Source organism: Pleurodeles waltl, chromosome 2_1 (genome assembly GCF_031143425.1).
Source record: "Pleurodeles waltl isolate 20211129_DDA chromosome 2_1, aPleWal1.hap1.20221129, whole genome shotgun sequence".
In the NCBI taxonomy this organism is placed as follows: Eukaryota; Metazoa; Chordata; class Amphibia; order Caudata; family Salamandridae; genus Pleurodeles; species Pleurodeles waltl.
In genome coordinates this window covers 513539976-513564739 of record NC_090438.1, presented here as the reverse complement: position 1 = coordinate 513564739, position 24764 = coordinate 513539976, and the positions used below count along the sequence as shown (strand labels likewise).

Sequence of the window (24764 nt, the reverse complement as noted above, 5' to 3'; positions counted from 1 at the left end):
CAGGGGATGCTCTGATCATCTCTGCGGAGACGGCTTACCACTTTGCTTTGGTGCCCTTAGCGAGAGGCAAATAAATGTTATCAAATAAAAAAAACCGAGCCGTCTGTAGTCCCAGGCTGTGCTCACGCCGCGGGCTCTCTGAGGACAGCGTCTGACCCTCTCGTAGTGGCCTTTTGGGAGTCTCTCCTCCCCGGGGCTCTGCGTGGACAGTGTATGTGTAATCCCCTCGAGAGCCGCTCCCACCGCTCAGGGTGGGGTAGTTTCTGTGGAGTGTGTCTGATCTTTTCTGAGGGAGTCCAGGTCTCCTTGCGGACAGTGTTCGACCCTCTCAGGGAGGCTCTCCGGACCGTGAGGCTATCTGCGGGAAAAGCGCGCCCCTTTCTAGGGCTCTCCCACCTCCGGGACCTCCCTGCGGGCAGAGTGCGCTTCACTCCCCCAGCCCTCCTTTCGGATAATATCTGGTCCTTGAGGACTTTCTTACATCTCCGGGTCCTGCCTGTGTAGCTGTGGAAACCTCCCGGTGCTCCCCGGCGTCTGATGCCCCCCGAGCAGCGCGCGCGCCTCGCCCTCCCCGGAGCTCCCCACCCCCGCTCCCCGGAGGGCGCCGCTCGCTCACCTGCTCCCCAGGCCCGGCCCGCGCAGGGGAGTGGCGCTCGGCGCCGTGGGAGGAGGACCTCACCCCGGAGCGGCTGACTCGCCTTCTGAGTCACGCACCGAGCTGCTCGGAGTTGCACTTCTTCTTTTCGGACTCAGCCCGTTTCTTCTGTGTTTAAAGTAGAAAGTCCGGAGGCGCCGGTGGCTGACTGCCCCCTTCTCGGGACCCCCCTTCCGCGAGGAATGATGCCTCTTCCCTAGTTGTAGCGCTCAGAGGGCAGCGGTCATCGCACTTCGCTGGATGCTTCCCGCGTACCTGGACGTGGCCCTGGAGGCGAGAGCCGGGCGCCCCTGAGGTATGTGACTGCCAGAGGGTGGGGGTCCGGCGTGTGTGTCCCGGCGGGGGGCGCGCCGCTGTGGGAAGCCCGGCTTTCAGGCGCTAAAGAACTTTCAGAGCTCTTTATAAGATCCGAAACAGTCTGTTTTTGTTTGAAACGCAAGTTGCTCAGATATCCTGTGTGGGGCGAGGAGCACATTTACCTTCCATCTCGCCTGTCATTTGACAAATCTCTTTCTCTACCGCTCTCCGCATAATATCTTTGCAGTCATGGAAATAGCTCTTTGCCGTCTTTGCGCGCAGTATTTTATACAGATGTCTTCGGGCCGTATGTGGGTGGGGGTGGTTCCGACATCTTCGAGGGGGTGGGGAGTCCTCCTAGCAGACCTCTTGCATGTGACCCGGGCTGCCTCGTCTCCCGGCTGCGTCCTGTGTTCGTGTTAATAAGCAACAGTTTATGGCCATCCTTTGTCAGTAAACCTATGGCTAACCCCCGACCTGTGTATGTGTCACCCCGCTGGTGATCAGACATGTGAGAGCCCAGGGTCCGCTGACTTCTCAGCACCGGAGGACCCTCTTTACGTAGTCCGATCCTCACTTGACCCTCATTTACTTTTAAAAGGTAAGCTTTCTTTGTCACCCTCAAAGCCTTATCCAACGTCTCTAATTAAAAATATATATTTTTTTTTAAATCACAAGGATAAACATTGCCATGTCCAAGGTGTTTTGACCTAACAGTTCACAACAAACAGTTTTGCTGTCTGCAGGGCCCTGATGTATTGAGCTATGGAATTATTTAGGTCATCAGGGACGCCATGGTCAATTTCTGATCTTTCCTTTTACAAATGACTGCTTTCATTTTCTGTTCTAATTGATTCAGTAGATGTGAATCAACACTACAACTACCAGCATGCATTAGATTGTTAAATGAAAGCCATGAACTGACACATGGTGTAACTGATGACATGGAATCACCTGCCACCATAGTAATGTGGGAGGAGGGTGTGTTGTTGCCAAATTGCTTTTCACGGATCTCTAGAGTTTTCGAAATTTCATGCCTGCGAGGCGTATACAGTAATTTTTTTGCATTTTGGGGTCTGTAGTCCTCTTTATCTAATTATAAAATCAGAATAACAAGTTCCAGAATGCATATCGTGGGAGATTGGCTTTGATCCACGTCCCGTAGCCAAGGCTGGGATTTCATAGATCAGTGGGCTGGAGGGGGATTGGGGTTGTGCCACTTGTTATTGCCAGTGATTGGAATGGAAACATAGAAGTGCAGGTACTCTCCTCCTTGTTTCTGAGAAGTGCCGGTACTCTCCAATTAAAAGTGTTACTTTTTTTTTTTTTTTTTTTTTTTTAGAAGTGCAGGTACTCTCCCTCTCGCTGGTTATTTATTGAACATTGAAGCATTTTCCCAGTGGCATGTATCAAAACAAAACCCAAACAAACACTTGTTTTTGAGGGCTTGATGATATGTGCGCCTTGTATATCTCCAAGAAATAGAGAGGGCGTCTGAGGGCGTCTGAGGGCGTCTGAGGGCATGTTAATAAACCATCAGGCAGAGTGCTTTGTAAGTGCCACCGGATGCTGACATGCCTTTACCGCACCACAGTACGGGGGATCGGTCATGAATTTCTCCAGCCGCATGGGGGCGTCGCTGGCAGCAGGTGAAGGGCCACTCTGTGTGAGCCCCGAAGCCCTACCTGCAGGCTTGTGAAGCAGCAACTGGTTACTCCGGTCGCTCTGCCTTACAGCGACTAGCCTAACCAGTTACCGTGTTCAGGGCTCGGCCTCGCCTGGGTTGGGCCCGCTGTGAAGTCATTGCTCACCCCTGAGAGAAGGAGTATCAGGCCCTGCTTTTGTTGCCACACCTGTCGGGCAGGCGGAGATTAGCACGGGTCAGGAGGTAGCGGCGGTCAAAGTCTACACACCTGACGGGCGCGGGGTGTTGGTTAGGCATCAAGATTATAGTGAGACTGTTTGGTGGCCTCTGAAGTCGACCCGCCAGCCCCACACAACAGAAGTGTGAGCTGTCAGGGGAGATACATTGCAGGCTCCTCCTTCGACTGGGGCCTCGGTCAGGTAAAGTTGGGAAAAACTGCTGCACCTGCAGTACAGTAAGTGTAGCGTAGGCACACACCGAAGTACCTGTCTGGAGGCCTAAGCGCTAGAGTATCAGGCCCACTGATGTAAATGTAGACCTCGTGGTCTGATGCAGGATGGCCACAGAGAACAAGCCCACTTGGCTCACTTTCTACATGTTACCCTGCAGTGTAACAGCCTCCTTTCCATGACCATGGCTTTTGTACAGGCGTTCATGCTGTAGCGCAATAGAGTTTGATGACACATAAGTGCTGCGAAGAAAATGGTGAGGTTGCCATAATAAAATCATCAGCAAATTATGCAACCTCAGTAATGTGAGTTCCAGTAATAAGTAGTTTTAATTTAGTAATTGCATCAACAGTAAACTTCGCACTTGTATAGCGCACTACTCACCCATTAGGGTCTCAAGGCGCTGTACGCATACTGCTGTGGAACCCCTCCTGGCTTTTCCCTGTGAGGTGCCCACTCCTGGACAGCCCCAGGGTGAAGCCAGGCATCCAAGCGCTGTGAGGGCTGTTGTGGAGATTAAGCAAGCTATTGCCCAGAGTGGGACACATTAATTATGTGGAGATTAAGCAAGCTATTGCCCAGAGTTACAGAGTGGGACACATTAATTAGATTAGGCACAAGGCGAAAATTATCTGGTCCAAGGGAATTGAGCCCAAGACCCACTGAGGTGGGAATTGAACCCTGGTCCTGGGCCAGATCTCTGCATCAGGGTCTGCCGCTCTAACCACTGTGCCACACTTCTCCACAACAGTGAAAAAGTAAATACGAGACTGGATATTTGTTTCAAGTGCCTTTGCTCGATTTTGATTTTTATGATAGAAACCTGATTTTGAAATGATCACGAACCAATATTATTTTTTTGAATAGTTTGTGACACACAGAAAGTTTAACAAAAAGTCAACAAAGTTGTCACGGAAAGCCTTAAGAAACCATCTGCTGCACACATTTTCACGTTGATATTCCATGTGAAGTGCTAATCCATAACTGCTTGAACCTCAGGCCCATGCTGTCTCACAGGTAAAACGTTTTGTTGATCCATCAACCACCTGGCCCTGAAGGCTGATTTGTTAATCGTTTAGAAGACCAGGAGGCATACAGGAGGACAAAATAAAAAAATCTTATATATATCAGTATATGTTCATCATGACATTCTTGCTATCTAGCAGTTGATTTTCAGTCTAAGAGGGGTACCTCCATCTTTATTCAAGATATTCAATTCAACCACTCTGAACAAACCTTTTGTTTCATTCTAGATTTACAAAAAATGAGCTGACCTATTTAACCTTCAGATTTCACAAGCTACCATGAAAGGAAGTGACACTGAAACTGTTTGCACAACTCTTTATGAGGACGGTTTTGTACTAGTGCTCTTATATCCTAAAATATATTATGACAACATTAGTCTTTCAAGTAAAACATTCAAAGTCTTTTTAATTTGTCTTTCTCCATCTAGTCAAAAAAGTATTGCAACCCCCTCTTAATTTATCTTCATTTTATATCAAATCCCATCACCACAATAGCATAGCCAACATATTTCACAAATCTTATTTCCTTCATCAGGGCGCAATTTGAGTTTCTAACTTCTTACAGAATATGCAGCTGATAATCTTAAAAGTCTCTTTAGTGTCTAATAAAGGTTGAGAAACCACATTGGTAATTTGTAGAAGAAATGTATGTGGAGGAAGATAATTATAGTTCAGTGTACCAGACTGTATCAATACTCTATAAAGATATTTATTGAGGAGATTAGTGAGTGGTCCCCAGTGCTTAAAATGGAACTACAGAGGTGCAGGGACTCGCTATTTAGAGTACCTGTTTGCTCCTAAGAATTGCAGGTACTCTCTCTTTCAAATTACAGAAAGGCAGGTGCTCGATACCTGACAGTGCCTGCCCATTTAAGGCACTGGTGGTCCCACGTGGCACAGACCTGAGTTACTGGTTTTGACCATGGAGGCCCCTAACACTAAACTGGAGCCTGGTGTCGCAGACTTGCAGCTCCTAATATTGGCATGGTTTATGACATGCTTTCCTTCTTTCAAAGTGTGAGGACAGCCCTTGAAGGCTACTATAGCATTATGCAAAACATTGGTTGGAACCCAGAGAATACACTTTGCGTGAACCCTTCTCTATAATGGTATTCTTCAATTGCATCTGCAAAAAAAACGGTAATAGACTTATCGGTTAAAGAAATTAAATTAAATAAAACAGAAGTTGGACCCAGAACACATATTTCCAATCTTCCATTCCAGATCTATGTAAAATTGAGTTGTAGTTCGTCTGATTTTTTTTTAATTTTTATTTGTTATTTTTTTTATTCCAACACAACATTTTTCTTCTACTCTGGAAGGGGCAGGGGGTGCGTCAGGGCACATTATTTCCAAGGATGGTTTCAGATGTATGGCTGATAAGAACATCTTGGAGAACTATATCGTTTTGACCTTTTGGTGACCTTTGACTCTATCAGATCCCACTTCCTACTTTACAGAGTCACTGGACTGGGGTTGAAGGGAAGTGCCCTGAAGTGGAAAGAGTCCTTTCTGCTACGAGGGTCTAAGCATTCTTCCTTGTCAATGATTTTGAAAAAACAGGGATGCAGATTCCCACAGTTATCCGCATTCTTACCTTTGTTTTTCAATGCATACCTCCTACAGCTAATTACAATTACATGTGGACAACACCTAGATTATTGTGCAAATTCAGTTCAGGAAGGAACAGAATGCAAATTGTCTGACTGGTCGCCTCCTGGTAAAAGACAAATGCTAGACCACAATTGGGTAAAATTATATGCAGCAAAAATGAGATCAAAATGGTTGGAGCAGACTCAATGACTTTTGAGTTAGGTTGGCTAAAATCGCACGGGCATTGCCCACCACCATGATTTAAGGAGAACCATGGGATTACACATGGGCAAGGAACTGTCCATAGGCCCTCCCTCAGGTCACAGGTTTTAACGTTGCACTATCATCTCTGCGGAATGGTTAAATGCGTCTTACCCATTGTGGACTACTTGTACTGAGTGCAGCTAGTCCCTGCATTAGTCGTGTACAGATGTTACATTGGCCTTCGCCATTCTGAGAACACAACTGCAAGTCTGCCCACAAAAGCACCCACAGAGAGCATATATTATAGTAGTAAGATAAGTTCTAATGGCCAGTTTGAGGCTCTTTGCACAGTTCATTGCTACTGTTATGAAACCAATGCAGGGTTCATGTCTAAAAGTGTTTTAAAATGTACCAAATGTTATTTTGGTGCAAGCAAAACTTGTTCTTTTGACATTCCAAAATGTGGTAATATAAAATCCGAATGCCATATTTTTCCAGTGAAAGGGCTTGCACTGGTTCTTACACACCTGTAATCTGTAAAAGTCACGCATAACTCTTTTGTTAGAGTGCAGACAACATACACCTATTTATAAACTGTACATATGTCGTCATTCTTATAGCGCCTAAAGACCATTAATGCTTAGTCATGCACTTTGCAAGAAAAGTAGCAGTTTACTCAACGCCCTGCTTGCTCGTGGCACACATTCCATATTTCCACTTCCTTGTCTGTGCACCTGTTATCTGCCCCAAACTATTCTGAAATAGTTATTGCCCCAGGACGCAGCAAACAGCAAAGGCCCTGAGGAAAAAAAAAAAAACATTTGTGGAAAAAACATCACAAGACATATTCTTTCAACTTTCATTAAGAATTGAAACCTGCTTGCAAAATTGCAATATTAAGAAACACTTGTCAGATATAATGTACGACGTGACATCCCTGTGCTCTAATGTTAGAATCGCAATGCCTTTGGGACAGCTGTTCTTTGTGCTTACATACTTAGCACGACTCCATTCCCACGGATTGTACCAGCATTTTTTACAACGAATACCTGTGCCAAGAGCGCAACACCGCCTTCGGGCATCCTTCGAGGAGACAGTCCGGGGAACTCCTTCTAAATCCTGAACCCGTAGTCGAGGCCCATCTCCTTCAACCTGCGGAACGTAAAGCCAACCACAGAAGCACCTGCACCAATCAGAAATGCATCCTTGGAAACAGGGGGGTGCAAATGAGATGTGGTGAGGGCCGCTGGCAGTGGCGAGCTGGAGCCCGGGGGCTTTGCCCTGAAAATGCCCAGGGCGGCTTGGGGTGCAACGGGTCAAAATAACCGTGAGACGGATCTTTGACCCCATTTGTGCAGCCGCCTCAATTCTACACGCCACGCCAAGAGGTTGCCGGAAGCGGGGTGCTGCCCCCTGTCAAAAACTGCCCACCAATGGGCAGTGGTGTTGTGACCTACGTGTGCTGCTCTCCGCGTTGGGTGACGTGCTCTGAGATTGTTTTTGTCACTGCCACGTTTGCGTAGAGCTTGCTCGAGTTTTTTTCACTACAGTATCAGTAAACAGATATTTTCTCATGCTACCTCGGAGACTCCCCTCCTCCCTTCAGTTCCATGTGATGATATCTGCTACTATTGTACTCCAAAAAGTGTCATTGTGTGGGTCATTTTAGCATTTGACTGTCTCTGCCTCACTTCTTGATCCCCTTTCTCTCCAGTCACTAAGTCTACAAATCGTCGAATCTCTCCGTTTACCTCTGAAATAACAACATGTATATATAACTGTTTTACTTGGGCAACAACGTTATATAGTATTACTATATTCCAACTCGACATTTCCTATTTTATCCATCACCTTTACGTTTTTTTAAATAATATTTACTATAGCTCGCCCATCATGCAGCTGGGAGTCACTTTAACCACCTTCGTGTTTTGAAGCGCTTTGGCTTGCATTTTGAGTCTCGACTAAAACACAAAAAAGCTTGCTACAGTGAAAAAAGGCAATTGATTCCCGAATAAAATGTACATGTGAGATAAAGTGTTTTGTGTATAATGATTTGGTGTACTGTTGAGATGTAAAACAAATCCTCAATTGTTGCAATGCCGGTGCGCCATTGGAGGAGGACTGATAGACCAAGCGAATAATAGCGTATAGGAAGAGTGAAATATTCCTCGGGGTGGAGCCACAGTCCTTTCACTGTATGTATACATTAAAGAATTGGCAACAACAGGTAATTCAGACAGCTGTCCTGTCTAGCCAGACCCAAAAACTAGAAGTTATCATGCTCTATATATTTTTGGAAATTCTCCTAGACGCCGCTGTGGATAAAATGGAAAAGCTGTGGTTAGGACTAGGATGGGCTCTTGCAGTTGCGTCCAGTGTTGGGCATCTGTCCCGCTTGATGTGCATTAGGGTTCCAAGGGAAGCATAATGAAGGACTATTATTATGGCATGTCCCAACCCTTAAGATGAAATGACGAAGTGGATTTTCAGGCCTCTTCGGACCAACAGGAAGTGTTACTCAAGTCTTCAGAGTTTAGGGAGGCTGTTCCAAGACAAAGAAGTCTATGCATAGCGTTATCTGACTGGCTGGTACGAATGGCCAATGGAGGGTTAGTGCGGCTGGAAGCGCTATCCAAGGGTGTGGCCAAAGCCTTGCCGATTAGGCACCCTGTTTTGAAATGTGATCATTCTTCAACACGGAGTAATAATTATTCAACAATGTCCTTCAGGTTAGATGCAACAGGTGAATCATCCAAGTGAGCTATCCTATTGAGACTTATTAGAATGGTGCTTGTGTTCATCTTTTTTCTACATACTTCCACAATCAAGAGAACAGTGGGGTAAAGAAATGTGTCCAGGATCACAGAACTGTCATGGCCACCGTTTGGAGCCCATGTCTAGTACTTTCAAAGCCAGTAAGGTGTCCCCTAGGACCCACTGTGTCATGCTGAATATCCTGCCGAGACCCATCTAATCAGAATGGACCAATGACGGGAGAGTGTGTGCAGTGAGGGGCGCTGGATTCCTTGCAGCTTCACCAGCTGCTATCAGCCCCTACTGTAGCGGGTTATTAAAGCTCTCCAGCGCACTCAAATGTCCCAAGTCAATGCGCGAGTAGCACATCCAGAGCAGGGTTTTTCTTTGCTTTCTGGGGCATTTAGTCCTGATTTTTTTCTTATAAATGTGTTTTATTGTATGTTTGCCCACTTACATATGCACATGCCTTCAAGATTTTCACAGAAAACAAAAAGTGCAGTTTGAGTGCAGGCTTAGCAGAAATAACATCATTTCCTGTGACGTTTGCATTCACCTTCAAACATGCTCCACCACAGTAGGTCGTTGGGTGCCTTCTATTGTCATTCAGTCGGATGCCCCACCCCAAACTGTCTCAAGTTTATCACACAGGTCCCTCCAAGTACCCGAATCCTCAACTAATCCAGGGTCAGTTTGTACCATTTCTAGTCCTGACTTTTTAATGAGATGAATTGGACTACACATCCCAGAATACAAAGAGAAAGCTGGACTAGATGAGTACTCACGCTTGGAAGTGAACTTCGGAGCTCTGCATCGCCCCATTCCTATTTGCGTAAATTAACCTGTTCTGCGTCTTTCTTTTGCTTTTCTTATTTTAATTTCTACAATTATTATGGACACAGAGGGAAAGAGAACAATCGTTATGCAAAAAAAGGCCCGGGCTAGTAGAACAGCTGATACAGGACAGCTGGGGCTCGTATCAGCTTTCCACTCCTGTGTAGAGCAGTAGTTGTCAACTCACTTGGGGTGACACCCTCGGCCAGTCCTTGCTGTCTAACCTAAGGCACTCTGTATAATGGGACATGTAGTTTCACCTTCCCATTTCTAAGTACCAGATGAAATCCCAGCATGCAAAGTGTTTTTAGCCAAAAAGCCAGCTAGGGCTGGCTGATGGTGTCGTACATAACATGAGGCTCCTTCTCAGCTGTGATGACGCCAATGCTTGTAACAAAACATGAGCAAGCCGGTGATATTGTGCAGGGAATCTAGCGCCTACAAAGCCAGGGATTGCAGGTCCTCCTGAAAACCGCAGGTTAAATCTGTCCTGGGCGTGTTTTCCTTTTGGTAGCAGCCGCAGCCTTTGTGAGCAGAGGGAGTGGCCTGTCGGGAGCTATGCATGGCATGTAAGGGAGTTCCTCTGTTTGCTTGAAGGGTTGGTTAATTACTGGCCACCCCTTTAACAGCTTCAGTGCCGTGTTCTCACCAGCAGTGGATGCCTAGGGCCAGAACTCTCCTTCCCAGCAGCACTGCAAGAGGCACAAATAGCACAGGTCAGGAAACCCAAAGCAGCCCTGGTAAATTTTGTTGGGCCAGTGCATTGGCATATTGAAGATTGAGGGGGACACGATGCAAAATACTTGGAGGGGGCACCCTCACGCTCCAGACCCAGTCAGGAGCGCTCATTCAGGGGCCTGCCGACTATGCACAGGGCTGAGGGGGCTCCATGGAGCTCGGGAGGCCTCCCTTCACCCTGAGGGCTGTGGGGACTATTGTTATGCCACCGGGCCAGCCCCCATAGGGTGCATAGTGAGCGAGTCTGACCACTACAATAGTGTTTGTCAGTCCTCTTCCCCTCTTCCCGCAAGAAAATCTGGGGGAAAAAATGGCAAAACATGTGCATTGTACAACACATTTTCTTTATACATTCAATTGTATTAGCTTTTGAAGCATAGTAAATGATGAGCTTACAGTGCACCAGGATACAACAGTCTTCCATGATTCCCTCACCATAACCCTATAACAGCACCTCTCATTTCTCCATAGCCCCTCGCTCACATGTATTTCATGTGTTTTATAGCACTTCTCTTACCAGTGTAGGGCGTTGGAATGCTTCACACACATAAAGAGACAATGAATCATACACCTATAAATCGGTGTATTAAGACTACAAGGTGTAGGATTCACTTGTCATCCATATCAACATTTTTAAGAGTGCTTGGTCTGGGGAAGCATAAACTCAGGATTCAAAAGCTAATGCAGTGATTAGGGTTGGCTTTACTCATAACAATTAATTTCTACCCAAACATCCCCTTTTTAGCAAAATTAGGATAAAGACTGGGGAAAAAAACCTAACTGTCTAACTTGTACTATGATGTGCAACTCCTTAATGGCACTTGATAGCACAGTATGCTCGATTTTTATTGTAAGTTATGGAATCTCTGTGGGAAAAGCAGTATCCCAGTGAGCACTGAAAATAAAATACTGTTCTGTGATCTGCATAGTACACGTTTCTTGCAGCAGGCATGTTAACCCCCTGCACTATCAGATTATTCAAAACTGCCACTAGACAAAACTCTGATCCCTCTCCAACAGATAAATTAAGCACCGGAATTATAATTATATCTGCACTTTTATTGTTGCCTGAAAACTGTTGGATGAACAAGGAACTCTGCAGTGCTTTTAAAACTGTTGCACTGCTACAAAACCACCCCCCAGAAACAAAAGCAGCCCCCTACCCTTCCAGGCTGCCAGGTAAATGCCTGATATGGGGTCTGGTCAACCCGGCCTTGGCCCAGGTTACTAAGCACTACATCACAATGCAGTAACAGTCCACAAACCAGCTACCTCTCACTCATTTGTTGCCTGTCCCCTAGAACAGCTGCCCAGTGCCTTTGGCTAGGTATGCACTATACAAATACCAGTTGTTTCTGTACTTCAGCTATTCCACGTAGCTCTGACCTGGTTGCATGGAGCTTCAGAGCACATTACAAAGAACATTTTTATTGGAGCTGGAGCCTCTCAAACACGAGGTGCTTTGTTTATCAAAATCTGGAGTGGGGTGTGCGGTTGAGACCAGATGACTGATGCTGTTTGTAACCAGTGTAGAGTACCTGCTTGCTTCTGAGGAGTGCTGGTATACTCTCCCCTTAAAGGTACTGTACCAGTGCTGAGAAGTACTCAGTACCGCACAGTGCCTGCCCGTTTAAAGTACTGCTTATAACGGAAAGAGTGCTCGATAGCGCTGCTGCCATAAAGGTGATTTGCAGCCTGCTTTGTGTTTTCATCCAAGACCGCTAAGCATGCTGGGACTTGTAGTTTTTGTGTTCCCATGATAGGTTTGGGTCCTGAAGTAACAACTCTGGCTGAAGCTCCTCCTCGAGACATGGAGGACAGCTGTGATACCCTGGATTTTTTTTTTTTACAGTCCGCTTACTCCGAATTTAAGCCACAGCTAAATTAAGGTGACTGGCCCAGAATGGGGCTTTTGTTTGGGTCGAACGCCAGTGCCGTTGTTAGAGGTCAGCTCAGTGCGTAACGTAAAGTGGAGCGTGTCCTGCTTACCCTGCCAGCGCCGACGACTACCGTCGACCTTGGGCAGAGACGGACTGTCTGTGCTTTCCAGGCTAGAGGGTGCACGCCGCCCTGTTTTCTTCTGACTGAGTACACGGTAGAGACTGCAGGGCTGACCCACAGTACTGGAAAGGCAGCCTTTATCAGACGAAAAAGCCTTGAGTGATACGGGTTTATTGTGCCTTTCGTCAGGACCTCGGGACAATGGAACAGCCCTTCTGTTTATAAAGCTCAGTTTCTAAAAAAAAAATACATACCAGTGTTATCTTAAAGTTCTTTTGAGCTCAGCCCTGCTAATGTCTGGCAATAATTGATACTTTTTATGACATGAATTAAATGAACCCAACAGCTTGACAGAAACAGTCAGTAAGAGAAGCTATCATTTTCAACAGCGCCTTAAAGCCTGCCATGCAGTCACCTCCTGAGTCCACGTTCTGCGGGCACAGTGGATTTATGTCTTAAAAACCACCTTTTTGTAGTACTTTACCCTCATTCCCACGTGGAGTTCTGGTTTACCACAGGCCTTGACCGGAGGACATATTTGACTGTTTCGACTTTGGAGAAAAGTATTGTGAGAGCCCACGATTTCCAGGACATACCTGCCCGAAGCTCCCACCCACTGGGACTCGTCTTGAAACTTAAAGGCAATACCGTTTAACTATCTAGCATCCATCCCAGAGTAAATATGTTAATTTGTAATTATTCCTATGCCAGCTTGTTCTCGCTTTCCAGGGCAGAGAGGGGTTACTGGGCTACAACTGTAACAATTGAGTGCCTTTCACAAATGGTGACCCGGGCTTCGCTGTTAACCCTAAAAACGGGTCAGCACCCCTTTAGCCAGCGCCCCACAGGCTGTCGAAGCCGAGCAGTCTACGGCTCACTGAGGCAGGAGATGAAGGGTAGAAACGGAGAACTTAATGACATTTGCGATAGCAGTTAATGAATCAATGTCCAGCCAGCGCTTTCTTCTAAGAGAACAAGTAATTTACTTTCAAAACACCACACAGTGGCGAACATACACACTCGGAGGGCAGAAAGGTAGTAGTTGCTTGACAGGGCTCAGTCGCAGAGTGAGGGAGTCCTCCGGTACTCACTCTGGCTGCTACCCAACAGTAAGGTTTCAGAAAGAGTGTTAGTGCAAGTAGGGGTGGGCGAGCCAACAAATTAGCAGCACGAGCCGTCCCAGGGTCTGGCTTGGCGCTTAGAGCATGAGCGGAGCCCTAAAAACATAAATCATCATACGATAAACATTACATAAACATGATAAAGCCTCTTTATAATTCAAAAAGTTAATTTCTTTAACATATGGCGGCTTTGAAATTAACCCGTCGCGTTAGAGGACTGCACTGAGAAGAACTTAACAAAAGTGATAGTTTTTAAAGATGAAGTTAAAACCATTCGTTCCCTGCCTCCTGACAGTGCCATCAGCGAATTAAGAGTAGGGCCACTCGAATTATTTGATTGTGCGGCCGTGGTGACTTTCGTGTAAATCTGGATGTGCCGCATTTGACACATAATCAATCATCTGCCGCATAATCTGCAGATTTTAAAATGTTTCTAGCACAAACATTTCAAAAGTTACTAAAAATGCAACGACTTGTGCTGTGCACTGGAAGGCCCTTTGCAATCTGGAAGGTCAACGTTTTGTTTCTTATTGCTATACTTGGGTGTTAATGTGGACCTAATGAAGTGCAACCAATGCCCAGGCAGTGTTAACAAGTTTAATAAGCATTTACAATGGAATGGGTCTCTCATATTACAAACAAGTTAATTTGCATCTTTTAACAACAGCGCCCAAGAACAAAAACAAAAGAAAACATTAAAAGAAACTGAGAAAAGACGACTTGGCAAAAAAAAAAAAGTGTGCTTTAAAACTTAAAACTTTGCTATTTTGTTTGTCCCGCAGGACAAGTTTTTGCCAGTCACAAGCTTCTGTTTGTGGGGCACTCGAAGTTAAAAACTACTAATAGTATCTCAATCATGTTAGGAGCAGCAGATGGGAACTAATTAAGTTACATCTTGTAGTGCTTGATCTCTGCTCCACACAGAGAAACTGAAGTGATGCCAGGTATGCCTTGTTGAATTATGAGGCTGTAAAAAAGAATGCCAAGCAAACCTGCAAATGGTGAACAACAGGCGGGCTCCAAGCCCTTTACTGAACACAACAGCGTCTCTCATATGAAATACATGTGCATGCACTCACTGGCTCGACCCTAAAAATGACAAAATAATGAAGTAATATTATGAAATTGGTCGCATTATGCCGCATAATTTGCGTTTTCTTGCCCCATCATCTACTCAACCCTGCCACATAATGTGCCCCTCTTCTGCTACATAATTCCAGTGCCCTGATTGAGGGAACAGTCATGTGAACCCTGTGTTTTACCCAGACTTTCATGGGTGGAGCAACTTCACGGTATATTAAATCAAACGCAATAGGTTTTTGTACAGCTAGTATTCTGACGTCATCTATTTGAAAATGCTTTCGTATGTGAAAGCGAAGAATAAGAATAAGATCACACAATTTGGTTTAGTGGAGAAACCACTATTAATCTCGATTATCTGGTTACATTTTGTACAAATCAACCGCTAATAGTATCTGTGTCTCTGTTTTTTCCTCGAACGTTTATTCTTTGACTGAGTGTGTAGGCCACAAGTGCCACAAAGAGCAGCCACGCGACAACTTTTGCCCCAAGTTGTGGTTAGAAGACAGCGCTGCTACATGCAGGGGAGTTGACTCCTCACCCTGAGCTGATGCCAGGGTGGGGCAGTTCTAGGCCGCACCAAGGGCGATGCCAGCAGAAGGGCCAGATTGTCCCTACAAGCAGCAGGTCTTCGCAATGCTTCCAGGGCAGCATGAACCCCAGCTCGGCCCTACTAGCGGCTGCTGTAAGATCATTTTGATGGAACTGTTGTGTCCGTATAACGTGCGGCTGTAGCGTAGTAACCTCCCGGGAGGTTTTATGTTCAGCAGCCTCTATACTGAAAGGTAGATCTCGTGCAGAGAGGCCCAACCTGGCTGGCCCGACGCTCAGCATATATCTCGGTTTCTTTGGCAGAGCATGCCAAAAGTAACAGCTTATGCTATATATTGAAATAAACCCAGGTATTATAATCATTACTATACGCAACTGGAAGCTTATGCTATATATTAAAATAAACCCAGGTATTAAAATCATTAGTATACGCAACCAGAAGTTATGTCAAACAGTGTATATGACATTAACGTGGCCAATAGCAAAAAGCAGTGCTTGAAAGAGAATAGTGAGTATTTCCAAATGATTTGACGTGTTCTGGTGAAGACTGTACATTGGAGTTTGGAGTGACTTGGTCTGTCCTGGGATGAGGAGTACCTTCGACGCCACTCACAATGAGTGTAGCACTAAAACCCCTCAGACCGGTAGAAACAGCCACCACACGTTAAACTCAGATGACGAAATGCACGATAACCCGGCAGAACGCCCCCATCTTCCTGCCGTGTGACTGTGTGATCTGCGAGGGTCTGGTTACTCTTCTGGAGGGGGGGGGGGGGGCGGCAGGGCAGCGGCACTCTGGCCCTCAGGGCATGGCGTCCCTCCCTGGATCATACCCAGACCCGGCTGCAATGATAGCGCTTGTGTTACCTGCCCTGGAGGCACATTCTTTGCCGCCCCACTCTTGAATGCCAAAAGTCTGGAGAATCCCACCGAGGCCGCAGGCTGGGGGCCCCTCCTCGCAGCATCCCGTGGACTGCGTCTAGGCAGTGTCACCGCAGCGGTGGGCGTGTCCACAGACCGTGGAAAATCCCGGGACTAAAACAGCAAACACGATGATGACATACCAGGGATTCTGCAGAGCTCCCCAGACGCTGTGACCCATCTCGTCTCTAATGAAATTTAAGCAAAGACTTTCACGTTGTGTCAGTGACGTAATGTAAAATGTGGGGGAGTGCAAAATGTGATGAGGGCCCCAGGAGCCCCCTATATATAGCATGACCAGATTTTAAAAAGAAAGAAGTGGGACAGGTTGGACATAAAAGTAGGACTAAAGCATTTATTCTCACTTTTATATCTGGCCTGTCGCACGTGTGTGTGTGTGTTTGTACACAGACACACAGGCACGCGCGCGCTCGAGCAGGCAGCAGATGTATTTAGGACCCTAGAGATGCATGTGAAAGGACAACATACCTTTCACTTCTTATTCAAAGGTTGACCTGACCTTTCCCCCAAAACGGGGACATTCATTTCAAATTAACAAAAGCATTTTCAGGTTGACTTGACCTTTGCCCCCAAAACCGGGACATTTATGTAAAATGAACAAAAGCGTCAGGACACAGGGACAGTCCTCTAAAAAGTGTGACTGCCTGGGAAATCCAGGACGTTTGGTCACTCTACCCATATATGAAAGATATTCGTTGACCTTGGGCTCAATGGGGCCTTGAGGGTTGGGCCCCTGCCTTGCAATGGCTTCAGGAACCTGCGTTATGGCTCTGGATTGTGTGAGGGACAAACTGCTTTGTTCTTCAGCTTGAGGCAATAATGTACTGTCTAAACCCTCATCAGATTTACCATGTTCACAAGTTCATTCATTTACATTTTTGGCTTTGGCATAGAGCCAAACTTTCTGACAATTGATGCTTCGAAGCGCATGTTGGCACACAATAGGTGCTTTCATGCATTGCTGGCATGCTAGGGTAAGTACAGCTTTCCTTGTAAACATACTTTACATGAGTTCTAAGAGGCAGAAGGGATGCCACCAGGGAATTATAACTTAGTGACATTGTCTCAGAGTGATTTTTGTTATTTGCTTTTCTGTAGTGCTTTACTTCCACTTGTTTTTAGGTCTATCTTGCCAACAGCGCATGTGCTGTTGCTGCGAGATGTATTGTTCACTATAAGGGGCTTTGAGCCTGCCCATTGTTTACCATTTGTTGGCTTCATTGTCACTGTTATTTGCTGCCTCCTAATTGGAGGATTAAACCCAGATCTTTGTGACTGGGGGTGAATCTTTGCATTGTTCAGTGTTCCGTCAATCATCTGTTCTTTTTGCCTTTGTCGCCCTAAGTGGGAAGCGTTTGCCCAGACGTGGGTCCCATGCTCACTGCACTACTGCATTCAAGCTAGCCTGGCTGATGAGGGGTGACACCCCGAAACTGGTCCCAAAATGTTTGTTTCCTGTTCAGGGACGATCTCGCCTGGCAGTTCACCCTTGTCCATGTTGCTTCTTTCCTCTCACCACCACCCTCCTATTGTTCTCTTTTGCTTCTTCCGTCCCACTTTCATGTTACCCTGCGCCATAAGAACAAAAAGCTTTATGATGTGGCACTTTTTTACCAACCCATTGCCATTCTCACCCATCCTACCATTGTTTATGTTGCCCGTTCCCACCCTCCCTCTTGTTGTCTGAGTTGCCCACCCACCATAAGAAAAAAATCACTGACATGGCCAGAGCTGGCCGCATTATAGTGCTTTTTTTTCCTAACTTACTGCTGTACGCCATGGCTAAAAGACATTGGCAAAGCCAATAGCTTTTGCATAGGTGAGACCCACTGGCTTTGCCAATGATTGTTTACTGTGGAATTTGTGGAATCTGTGCAGATTCTGAGGTGTTGATTAACCATGTACAGACGTCTTCTGGTGATGCGAATATGTGGTCTGTCTAATCGTCAACCATGCAAAGTTTCGCAGGAAACAGTAGGGCATATTTGACATTGTGAGTGCGGAGATGCTGTTTGACTTTGGTGTAACAGTTCTGCATTCTTTGCACCTCTACTGTAAAGTCCAGGTATGCTGAAATGGAGGCATCCTCAAAGTTCTTAGTCCCCTTGGCATGGAAGCATTAAAGTATCAAATTGTGGTCCCTATAATTGAAGAGTCCAGCAATAAGCGGTCTAGGGGGGTAAGGTCTGCCTGGGATCCTTTGTTCCCGTTCAATTGAGAATAATGTTGGTATTTTATCGCCAAACACGTTGTCCAAGAGCCAGTTTTTGAGGAAGAATTCAGCGCTTGGACCGTCAACGCATTCCAGGAAGTTCGGAAATCTGATATGTTTGTGCCACAAACACCCCTCCGCATCCTCCACCCTGCAGTGCAGTGAGGCCACATCTCCTGTCAGCTGCTGCACCTGTAGCTCCTGAACAGTGGGGTGCATAGTAAGGAGAGATGACTTGGTTTCTTCCACCCTGTGAGAGAGCTTGCAGTGGTCAGCCCGGAGAAGACTGACGTCTTGTGATACTGAGTCTATCTTCGTTTCTAAGGGGGTTGTTGGTGTCCAGAATGGCCTGGGAGAACCGCCTAAACCGGTTGGAATGTGTGTGGAGGGTGGCGTCCAAGTCTTGGGAGGGCATGGTAGTGCTGTTGGTGGAAGCCGAGTGAAGTTTCATAGTGGCAGGCATGGTCAAGGAAGGTCTTGCATTTTATGGTTTGATCATTGTGCTGCGAGGCAGAGGTCAGGGTGTAATAGCAGGCACCGAGCAGAAGGGACCCCCTTGTTATAATTGCATCAGAATGCATGGGTAATAAATGGAGACCTTTATCTTGAACCCCAGTGTAAAGTGGGTAGGTGCAGTTTCCTCAGAGTGGTGATTCCTGTGCAGTGCTGTGTAAGGACAACACTGGCCCCAAGAGGCTACGAAGCATAAAGGAAGGAGGGGGTGAAAGCAGTTAGTCAGTGCAGGTGCATTGGGCTCGGAGCTGTGATCCGGGCCCACTGAGCGAAGGGGCATGGGCCACAGCTCTCGCTGGTCCATGAAGTTGCCTGCATTCAGCATGGGGGGGGTTGTGATTTACACCAAGCAAGAAGCCATGCAGAATCCTGAAGGGCAGTTCCAATCCCAGGTATCATTGTTAAGCCATTGAAGGAGTACTGTCCTGCCCTTTTGCTCAGTGATGCATTCGTATTGGTGGTCGAGTGCCTCAGGTACTCCTTGCAAGCTATGGGACATGTGTTGTGGTTAGAGAGGGTGACACACAGCAAACAAAGCCAAATTATTGAGAAGGTCCCAGGCTTGAGACAGTAGGCTTCCCAGCGTGCACCACAATGAAGACCGGGTAGGCAGACGGAATTACTTTATGGCTCACTCATGTTTATTGGCGCCACCCTGTGGTGATTCAACTGTGCTCCGGGCCCCCACCCCACGGCCTAGAGTCACATTTCACTGGTCTGGGAGGGTGGACAAGATCGCTCCCATCGTGCAGTCCAGGTGGTACTCTCATGGGGCTCAGCAGTGTGCTGTGGCCCACGCCTACACTGGAGACAGGTCAGCAGGATCAGCAGGATGGAAAGCACAGCGCGGCACCCATAGCGCATGCGCCCTCCCCAACAAGAACTCCATGCTTACCAAGGGAGGTAGCTGCGGCGGTGGACACCAGGAGTAGGCTCTTACAGATTTCACAGCCGCGACAGCAGGCTGTCTTCTGGGCATGGTTGCATTCCATGTTCATCCCCACAAATGATGGGGGGCTCTGTTGCGCACTAACACCTTACAGGGGGCTTGCGGGTACACTGAGGCGATGCTGATGAGACTGGATAAGCCGATTTCTCAGGATTTGTGTTAGGCCCCAAATGAACCTGTGCATTAATGGACCGCTCTAGCTGCTATCTTGGCCACGCCCTCCTAATTTCTTGCCTTTTAACAATTTGCCAGAGCGCTGCTTGCTTTCTTCCCTGCGGGCAGGTGCCAGAAAATTCTTTGGGTCACACACCAGCTAGCAAAATGCATAATTAGTGGCAAAATCTGTTCACAGGGTGCGAGTACTACGGGTCTTCTTCAACATCTGCAGCCCCACGAGGACTTACATGCTGCTCAGTGGCGTAACAGCCCCTGCGGTGGGGCGGGGTGTCAGGGGAAGGGGGCAACTTCATGGGGGTTCCCTCAGCAGCAGAAGTCATGCACTGTGCATGGGTCCCTGGCCTGAGAACTTCTGACTAGGTCCTGCTGGGTGGGAATGGAGGGTGCCCCCGCTATGTACTTTGCAGGGGGGCCATCAAGTTTTGTTACGCCACTGATGCTGCTATCCCAAGGCCAGTGCAAATTAGAGACTTTAGTGGACATAGAGCCTTCACAATGTCACCAAGCATCCTCGTCCCTCTGATGTGCGACTGGTCCGTCATAAATGTAGTACAGTGTAAACACAAGGCGAAAATAGATCGTGTAAAGCTGTGCGTTAAGTGAAAGGAGTTTAGTGGCGACCAAAAGTTTTAGGCAAAAGGCCACCAAGCATGGCAAAGGCAATCGTTTTGGGTTTTGCATATTAAAAGATTCAGTGATAAAGAGCAAACGTAGCAGGAGCACAGAAGCAAGGGATGCTTATTTCTCACACGTAGGGCTCCTTGAATTGCTGCTCTACAGGGCGTGTGCGTCTACCTGTCCTGTAATTCCTTCCTGAATCAACAAAGCTCGCACTGCTTCCTCCAATGCCGTACCTGTGCTGTATGCAACTGAAGCTTGGCAGACGTTCTTTTACTACTCAAATGAAGAAAACAATTGGCCTTATCATGGGGCGGGAAGGGCACAGGTGGAGGAGTTCAAGCCGGGCTTAATTTGTTACAAAATGCTAGGGCAGTAGGTGTTTCTCAGGAGACAACAGCAGCTTGCACCCCCCACTAGCCCTGCCACTGCTGCCAAATGCTAGTACCAGTGCTATCCACTAACCATCACACTCCTACAAATGTGATGGTTTTGACTATTACAGGTAATGCAAAGCTGTTAAATGGCCTGGGTGTGCTGTTATTATTTTAATTCAATGTATTCAATTGTCAAGTACACTTTCGATGTGTTAATTTAAAAATAATCAGGTAGCACACAATGTGGTAGACTATCAAAGTACTGGTGTTAAGAAATAGGTGCCTGCCACTGCTGAGCACCGAAGACACCAGGACAAATTAAGCACTGAGTTCAAGTTACATAAATTGCATGAAATCCAGCATACTGGCTGAGAGGAGAGCCAGGGGTGGACCATAGAATCAAAGTCAGTGAATGGAAAAAGAGCAGGATGCTTTAGGAGCCCAGGGTGCAAAGGTGATTGTACGGTGTAAAGGATAGGACAAAATAAAACAGTAGTAATAGTGGCAGTTTTGAAAAGGAGCTCATGACATACGACAGTGCTTCATGGTATAACACAGTGCGCAGGAGTATTATATCCATGTAGGAGCAAATCACATACAAAAACAAGCATTGGCAAAGCCAACAGATCTCACCTTTGGGACCTATTTGCTTTGCAAAAAAGGTAGTGGGTGTTGGAAGTATCAGAAGGGATATTCTTGGGGAGAGAGCGGATGAGAGGAGCAGCACAAGGGAGAGCAACACAAGGGGTTGGGGATGAAATTCACAAGTGCAATAGCAACATGGAGCATGGGGGAGGCAGAGAGCTTTTTGCTTGGGGGGACCAAACGAGAGCTTGCAGCACAAGGGAGAAAGCAGCACAAAGTACTCTTAGAGGGAGAAGCACATATTGGAAAGAACTGGAAAACACATGCGCACTCATGAATCCTGTAAGCAAAAAGGAAAAAGTAGTTTCCTGAAAGTGAGTGGTAGAAGCCAACCAATCAGAGAATATGGTAAAGAAGCTATGCTCCTGGCAAGGAACAAGCACAGGATGGACAAGTTGGGACAAGGAAAGCCATTGAATAAAAAAGTAAGCAAATGAGAGCGACAATAAAACCACTCAATGGGAAGTCCATTTGAGTACATCCTAACTCACAATATGTTTTTTGCAACCAGATGCTTGCACTGTCTACCCTACTGGTAGTGTAGACCTAATGATGTGCCTAGAAACCTAGATGTAAAGCAAAAAATAGCACCCAAAAACAAAAGTGCGTACTGACACAATGTCACCCACTGGACAATAAAGCATTCTTACAGGTGATCCTCAAAGGAAATTATTTGGAATATTTTAGTTTTTTACACAATTCTTTAAAACCTGAGATAATCTATAAATGGGGATGCATAAAAAAGTTCTTAATTTAAATTTATGTTTGTGATATTAGTATACCTGAACGTGTGGAATCTGTTTTGTCATTAATACAGAAATGTATGTATTGTGATCATATAAGAAACAAAGTGTGGCAGAGAAAAAAGGCACATTTCTCCTGGACAGCTAACTGTAACTTGTCCCACTTTGTACAAGTGCAAAGTATTGAAAGAGATAATTTTTATGTTTTAAGATCATTATCAGTCACTATTGCCGAAATGTGACTTTTAATGCATCTCAGCCTTCATCAAGAATTGATACACTGTCCTCTACAATTAAGATTGAAGAACTAATGTATCACTGTTAAACGATTAATTTCACAATTAATTAGCTCACAGATAGACCCCTAGCAAACATTTAAGTTAAATTGTCTTCCACTGATTGTCTCAAGTAAATTTAAGATCTGCTACAAAAAGACTTTTTAAAATAGCTATTATTTCAATCGAACGGGTATTTGCCAAGGAAAACGGAATCTTCATTAATTACAGACCATATACTAAACTAGAAATAGTGCACCTGTTAAAGTAATGATTGCATACAATGCAACCCGGAGAGATGTTCACTGTGCTTGGGACACAAACAAGTGTAATCCACCAGGTACTGAACTTGTGTCGTAGTCCCTAAAGACATAGGGCAATACAGATTGTATTAGTACTACAGCTTCATACTTAATAATGGGAGGGCATGTAGCTGGAAGTCCACTTACTTTGTCTAACTCAAAAAAGATTGACCCACAGTGAAGTCAAGTCAGTCTTGTCTGTGCAAATCCTTTCGAAGAATTCTGCAAGAGTGAAATGATTGAACATGAATGCCTATCCGTCTTTTAATACATTTTTGAAAGGAGGAGTCCCCTTAATGGAAAATACCTTACTTAGGTTTATGTGCTAGGCAAAGAGGAAACACTAGCAGTCTCCGGGAACAGTGCTAAGTTATATCTTCAATCGTCATTGCAGGGGACAGCAGGTTGACTTTTCTGTCCTGATAATGTTTCAAGGCATCTCACCTACTAGAGCCAAAAGGACCCTGACTGAAAATTATCCAAAAACACAAAAATATTTGTACTCGTGCAAAGAGCTGCATGTTGTATCAAGAAGACCAGCATATTTAAAGTGTTTTTATTAATATTTGTCTGTACGTCATGCACTTGCTTTTTTAAGTATTTATGCTTCTTTTGTGATCAGGACTCATCACATTTATATAGTTTTTAATAAAACAGCAATATTCCATCACTCACCATATGAACCAGTCGGTATATTAAGTTGGTTGATCCATTGTCCCAAGCTGTATTCCGTGGTGGCCGAAGCAAAACATGAATGCCACTTGAACTTACCAGGGGATAAAGAGGGCTGACCTAAAGCTTCTGTACAAAGATAGGTCTTTGTCTTGACATTTTTGTAAATAATTAAGCTGGCAAGATTATTAAAGTGGTTTCTAGGCCAAGACCTAAAAAGGATGTTAGACCAAGTCAAGTGCGAAAGCAAGGATACAAGCAAATGGCAAAATCAAGTTCTAGGTGTAGAGAACTATAGTTGTCTCCTGATCGAACAGCCCACTAAAGCTGGTTTGATAGGCTCTGCACTCCGAAGCCCCACAGTCATTTGCTCTGAGACCATGAGTATATTCCTGGAAAAAACATATCTGTATATCATAAATTTCCTTCAAAGTAAGCACTTTGCTGATTTGGATTTTTGTCAAGAGGGCACACAGTGTAAACCTGCAGAATGGGGCATTGACATTGTTTTGATCACGTGCTACTCCTTCCCTGTACCTGCACTGGTCCAATCGCAGCCTGCCTAGAAGAGTCAAACTCTGCTAGAGGTTGCTCAGCAGCACCTCATCTGATCAAGCTGCTGGGAGTGAATAACAGGCCCGAGCGCCATCGGATAAAGCAGCTGCACATCAAATTCTATTCAAGTGTCTTTTTATTCAGTGCTTCAGAGCTCCTCCCAGTACCTTCTGATCCATGTATGTATGTGTCCATATGACATTTGTGGACCGCGAACCTTGCCAAAAGGCAACATAGTGCTTTTCAGGGTCAAAAACAATTATACAGTCAACGTGTAATAGAAGGAGTAGCTGGCTTGCAACACTGAGTGCGAACTGTTACTGCATCATGATATATTGCTTTTTAAAAAGGTGCGGCTCCAGCTCTTTCTTAAATTGGAACAGCATTCGGGCAGTTCTGATGCACTGAAGGTTGTTGCTTTAGATCCAGGGTGCATACATAAACAAGCATTTTCAATGCAACAGGGCTTGTATTTGCTCGCGTTGAAGCTATTTGCGTTGTAAACTCCTAACCTAACTTTTCTTGCCACACAAATTAAAAGGAAAAAAAAACACAGTGCGATTGCGCTATGTAAAATGCAGCGTGATCGTGCTGAAATTGTAAACTAAAAAACGCAGCGCGATCGCACTATGTAAACCTGAGCGCAATCGCGCTGCGGGGTAAATGAACAGATAAAGTAGTCCAGAAACCAGGCTCAAAACATCGAGCCTCGTATGTTTCTAGTAGTTTACCGGGGCTCTGTAGGTGGGCTAAACACCGGAAAAGGCATGACGTATGCATGCCTTTCACAAATGAAAGCAAGCAGATTTTAAAGAGCAAGCCCAGGAACCAATGAA

General features: G+C 45.8%; 1 protein-coding gene across 2 annotated transcripts in view; it reads left to right on the top strand.

Moving 5' to 3' along the window:
- Positions 1–298: 298 nt before the first annotated feature.
- The window catches only part of LOC138265847 (ETS-related transcription factor Elf-4-like), a 258940-nt gene continuing 234474 nt past the window's right edge, over positions 299–24764 (top strand). The window contains exon 1 of one of the 2 annotated variants that reach the window (XM_069213944.1): positions 299–950. The gene's annotated coding sequence lies outside the window, so the exon portion shown is untranslated. Of the gene's footprint in view, positions 951–1445; positions 1554–24764 lie in introns of those variants that run through there. The other variant, XM_069213951.1, reaches the window with a different exon arrangement.